Below are 6,000 nucleotides of genomic sequence, written 5' to 3' on the forward strand. Positions count from 1 at the left end.
GTAACTGTCACTCTATGAGCTCGGCCATTGAAGCTAGCTCTGACACACACCAAAAAGCTCTTTGCTCCCCACAAGTCATTGTTCCGTAAGAAACTCATACCGACCTATGATATCTTGCCTTTTTCTCTTGAAACCAGATAGATATGAGTTACAGAAACTACTGAAAATGCACGCTAGCTAAAAATGTAAGCTTACCCACCCTATCCTATGCCTATCTATCCTTATACATATGTATCAGTTAACAAACAAACAGAAAGCTTAGAATCACCTTAGTGGCGGAAGAGAACGGCGAGCAATGTGACTCAGCACTTGTTCATGTCTGCCATGTTACACCGAGCTTTGGTTTCATGCATGAGTGTGCGTGTTGTAAGAGGTAGACAGCAAGTGTGTATCCCTGCAAAGAAAAAGGAGCGCAGCCGCAGCCGCTGCAAAAGAAACAAAGGCTTTTCCAGGACCACTCACTCACCTCCCTTTGGCTCTGAATCTTGGAACACCAAAAGCGACCAATGCAGAGCCTGTCAAGTTGCAGGAGGGTATGCAATGCAATGCAAAGGTGCCTTCTTCCCAGATATGCAGCATGCACAACACAAGATGATTGGCATATAGTTTATGGGTTAAAATTAGGTACCCGTCCTGGTTCAACAAATGTGCACAACCTCATTTGATTTTCTCCAATATCCGCGTTCCTCGTGATGCCGTGGTGGTGTGGAGGACTGCTACAGCTCGAGTGAAGAAACGGGCCATCCACTCCTTTTCGACGTAGGGGGGTGGGGATGGGTCAGCCAGTGCGCTGGATGCCTGGATCCCCAAGGTAAAGAACAAAGTGGTCTCTTTTGCAGATCCTATCGTCACATATATCTGGCCTACAGATGTTTCTAAACGGCACTTTGCTGCTGAAAGTCTCATTCCACCGGGTGACATGGAACATGCCACTCAAGCTGTGCGGGAGAATCATGCTGCTGCCAATTCCAAGGTAACTGCTTCATATGTCTCAGATTTTGCTGATGCTTTGATTCATACATGGGCTACTAAGGGGCTGTTCCTACTCCGGTTTCTATTATTAATAATGGTAGAGAACCTGCAAATGATGTAGTCCAGGGAGATTTATGTTACAAGGATGTGCAAGTCGAGTCAAATGTTTTCAATATTCAATCAAATAGTCAGTGGAATGACGTAGTCGATGAGGATAGGCAACTGATTTTACCTAGTAATGAGGTTCCGACTATTAGCCACAACACATCAGGTCATTTCCACTCCCCTGCCACTAGAAAATCAGCTCAACACAAACGAAGGTCTTCATTGAGTCAATCACAAACATACCAGAACCCCCCCTCATTCAGTCCCCTCCGAACAGAAACATGCTTGCCATATCACCAATAGTGCGGGGGTCAGACAATCTAGGTGCAAATGCAAATAAAAATGTTATCACACCTGGTAAACGATCGAGTGGCAGGTTGGCAGCAAAACAAAAACTAAAGATTGGGGGTAGCCGCGATGCCATCTCCAAAGCCTAGGAAATTCTCATTGCAAAGTTAAATAATTCTGCAGCCATACAATATCAATGTTCAAGTGCTTCCACCTCCAATAATCATGTAAATTTTATTGAACAGATTGAAAGCCTTATCTCAAAATCCCTCAACAAGGATCAGATGGAGGCAATTATGGAGCTGGCAAATCAAGGGAAGGGGAAGAAAGGAAGCAGGTCTAGGGGGCGCAAGGTGTTGCCACTCAAAGCCCCCACCATCAAGGCTGTTCCCGGAATATGAGCTGCGCGTCCTGTTGGGCTATCAGTGGTTCTAGTTTTATTTTATGTATCCCAAGTTAGTTCTACCTTGCTCGTGTCAGGGGGCAGAGCAAGATGTCCTGAAGGTTCTTTTGCCAGACTGTTGGTCGTTGCATGGTATTTGGTGGTCTGGAGGTGGTTTTCGAATCAATGGATCCTTGTTCCTCTGTATCTTACTAATTTCAGTTTGGAACTTTTGTGTGTGTCGTGGGCCATGTGTATCTTACTGTTGGTGAACAAGGTTGCCAGTCTGCATCAAATGTTAACTATGTTATATTCTTTATGTGGCAATGTCTGTTCAAGTAGAGGAGGGTTCATCTTTTAATGAATACAAACTGTTGTATTTTATCTTGGAATGTGAGGGGTTTGAATGCCCGTGCTAAGCGTGAAAGTGTGAGGCAAACAATTCTTTCTACCAACGCAACTCTTATTTGTCTCCAAGAGACAAAAATTATGAGCTGGACTAAAGATTTATTAAAGGAAACTGTAGGTTGCAAGCTTGCAAAGCAGACTGTACATTTACCCTCTCTAGGAGCATATGGTGGAATTCTTATTGCTTGTGATGAAGACTATTTTGATATTGCTCCAATTACTTACACTTCAATCTACTCAATATCAGTTAGGGTTAGTTACAGATTGGAGGACGTGGTGTGGGACCTAACGGCTGTTTATGGCCCCCAGCAGGAGAATGAAAAAAATGATTTTTCTAACTGAACTGTGTACCATCTCTAACCTGATGAGACCTAAATGGTTGATTTTAGGAGACTTCAACATGATAAGGAGAGTGAGGGAAAAAACAAGGGAGCAATCAACAAAAGAGCAATGAGGAAGTTCAACCAAACTATTGACGCTCTACAGCTCCTAGAGCTGGACCTTATTGGGAAAAAATTCACTTGGTCAAATGAACAGGATGATCCTACGATGTCTAGGATAGAAAGATTAATGGCGACAACAGAGTGGCATGATCTCTATCCATCGGCTAATTTGCAGGCAATTTGCACCATGACCTCGGACCACTGTCCTCTATTAATGCAGGGTCACTCTTCTTGTAATTTCTATAGAGGGTTTCGTTTTGAATCCTTCTGGGTAAACATTGATGGTTTCAAAGAAGTAGTACAACAAGCTTGGACGCCCACAGTTAACTCATCTGATTCCATCCTGCGGCTCCATGTTAAGATGGTCCGCACGACCATAGCTCTGAAAGCCTGGAGACGACGCACGGTGGGTAACATCAAAGTGCAGCTGGCTATCATTCAGATCGTCCTTACCATGCTGGAAAAAGCTCAGGAAAATAGAAGACTATATAGCGATGAGCGTGACTTTAGGAGAAGGTTAAAAATCAAAATTCTGGGCCTTGCGTGCATCCAGATATCAAATGCTAGACAACATTCTAGACGGACTTGGGGTGCGGTTGGGTGATGTGAACACAATTTTTTTCACTTGATGGCCAATCACAGAAAAAGAAAAAAAAATTATCAGTAATTTGAATTGTGGAAACCACCTGTTAACTAGTCAAGAAGACAAGCTGCAAGAGGCTCACTGGCATTTCCTTGAGATTCTTGGGAGTAGAGGTAGGAGGAACATTGTTGTTCGTTGGGAAAACCTAGGATACTCTCCTTTTGAATTATCTGATTTGGACGCCATGATCAATGATGATGAGATTAAGAACGTGGTTATGGGCATGCATTCAGAGAAAGCGGCTGGACCTGATGGCTTCATAGGCCTTTTCTACAAGGGTTGTTTTGAGATGATTAGATAAGACCTCTCCAAAGCGATCAATGATTTTTATCATCACAAATGCAAAAGTCTGCATCTGGTCAATGAGGCAAACATCGTTCTTCTACCAAAAAGGGAGAACCCGGACAAGATAGACCTGTTTAGACCAATCAGCCTAATCCATAGTTTTATGAAGATTATAACCAAAATAATGGCATCAAGGCTGGCGCCGCGAATGAATGAAATTGTTTCCACTGCCCAAAACGCTTTCATTCAAAAGCGATCAATTCATGATAACTTTCTCTATGTCTAGAAGGTAATTAAAAAATTCACAAGAGCAAACATGCAGCTCTATTCGTCAAGGTAGACATATCAAAAGCTTTCGATTCTCTTAATTGGGCATATCTCCTAGATGTCCTAAGAGCTCTTGGCTTCACCCAAAAGTGGAGAGATTGGATAGCCACCATCCTTGGTTCATCTTCTTCCAAAATCATTATTAATGGTCAACAAACTGAAGCAATCAAGCACATGCGAGGGGTGCGTCAGGGAGACCCACTATCGCCTTTTCTCTTCATTCTCGCAATGGATCCCCTTCAGCGTATGATTAAAATGGCAGCTCATGAGGGGCTCTTGGGCCGGGTATTACCCAATGGGGCGAAGTTTCGCTGTTCCCTATATGCATATGATGCGGGGGTGTTTGTTAAAGCAGATAAAATAGACCTCAAAGTTCTGAAAAGAATTTTGGAAGCTTTTGAAGGTTGTTCGAGTCTAAAGATCAATTTTGAAAAATGGAAATTTTGTCGATACGTTATCCAGAATCTTTATGGCCTAATTTAGTGGAAGTTTTTCCTGGCAAGTACTCTAAATTCCCTGGAAAGTATCTCGGACTACCTCTCCACTTCAGGAATATAAAAAGAATTGAATTCCAGCCAATAATAGAGAAAATCAATAAAAGGCTAGCCGGCTGAAAAGGTAGACTTCTTTCAAAGGCAGGTAGGGAAACCTTGGTTAAATTTGTGTTGACCGTGCAACCGATTTATCTACCAACTATTTTCCCAGCTCAGAAATGGTTACTTAAAAGGATTGATAAGATCAGAAGGAATTTCCTTTGGAAAGGAGAAAATCTGGATTCATGTAAGGGGGGTCATTGTCTGATGAATTGGGCTACAACTTGTTTACCAAAGAATAAGGGGGGTCTTGGCATCCTTGATCTAGAGCGCTTTGCAAGAGCGTTAAGACTTCGATGGTTGTGGCTTCGGTGGACGGATAAAGATAAAGCATGGACTCGCTTGCAACTCCCTTGTGATAAAGCAGATGTCGATCTATTCAATGCATCCACAACTGTAACAATTGGAAACGGCAAAACGGCTGATTTCTGGAGATCGAGCTGGATTCGGGGTCAGGCGCTAAGGAACATTGCACCAACCTTATACATGAAAGCAAAGATGAAGAATATCTCGGTGTGCCAAGCCCTTAGAAACAATCGCTGGATGCACTTCTGCTCTCCTTACACACAAGATGAAGAAATAAAAGAATTCATTTCCCTCTGGCAAGGTATCAATAGCACACATGAACTCAATGAGCTCGATGATACTATTTTATGGAGGTGGACGACGAATGGGAAATACAGCTCAAGTAGCGCATACAAAATTCAGTTCACCATGAACTTTTGTAAAATCAAAATATGTCCTATCTAGAAGGCGAGAACTGAACCCAAATGTCGCTTCTTCATGTGGACCTTGTTGCATAACAGAATTCTGACTGCGGACAACCTCCAAAAGCAGGGATGGCCTTGCAATCCAATTTGCTGTCTTTGCAACTTATCACAGGAAACTATGGCCCATTTATGTAAAGACTGACCGTTTTCTCCAAAGGTGTGGGGCAGGATCCTTTCTTGGGCCAATCTGTCCTTCCTACGTGGCATTTCTAGCCTCGGATCGATGTACGATTGGTGGAAGAGATTAATGAGTCGTTGCTGCAAGGAGTCAAAAAAGATTTTCGATGGGCTTCTCATCTCTTCTGGTGGAATATATGGTTGGAAAGAAACAACAGAATTTTTCAGGGACAACAAAGATCAACAGTCCAAGTTGCACAATTGGTGAAAGATCAAGTTGGGAGCTTTTAGTGTATCTAGATAGATCAGTGGATGGTGGTTTTTGTACTTTAGTTTTCTTTTCCGGTGTGTGTTCGGTCTTGTGGATTATCTTATTTTTCCTAATCTAATACAATGAAGAGGCAATTTTTTTGCCGCTTTCTTTAAAAAAAAATTAATTTTCGACAACAGAAAAGGAAATGTTGCTTTTTTTATTAGCATGAACAGGTAAAACATTCCATTCCATTGGCCTGGAGTTTATTCTACTGGAACACGAGTCCAAGGGACACGAGTGCACTGGTCCGAAACCATGAGGAGCTCATGGTTACGGCCCATGTATCCTACTGGGCTAGATGGCCTGCTCGCTGTCGCTGTCTTCATTTCTTCCTTCGAGGAGAAGGCTGCCATG

This window comes from Zea mays, chromosome 4, assembly GCF_902167145.1.
Source record: "Zea mays cultivar B73 chromosome 4, Zm-B73-REFERENCE-NAM-5.0, whole genome shotgun sequence".
Taxonomy (NCBI): Eukaryota; Viridiplantae; Streptophyta; class Magnoliopsida; order Poales; family Poaceae; genus Zea; species Zea mays.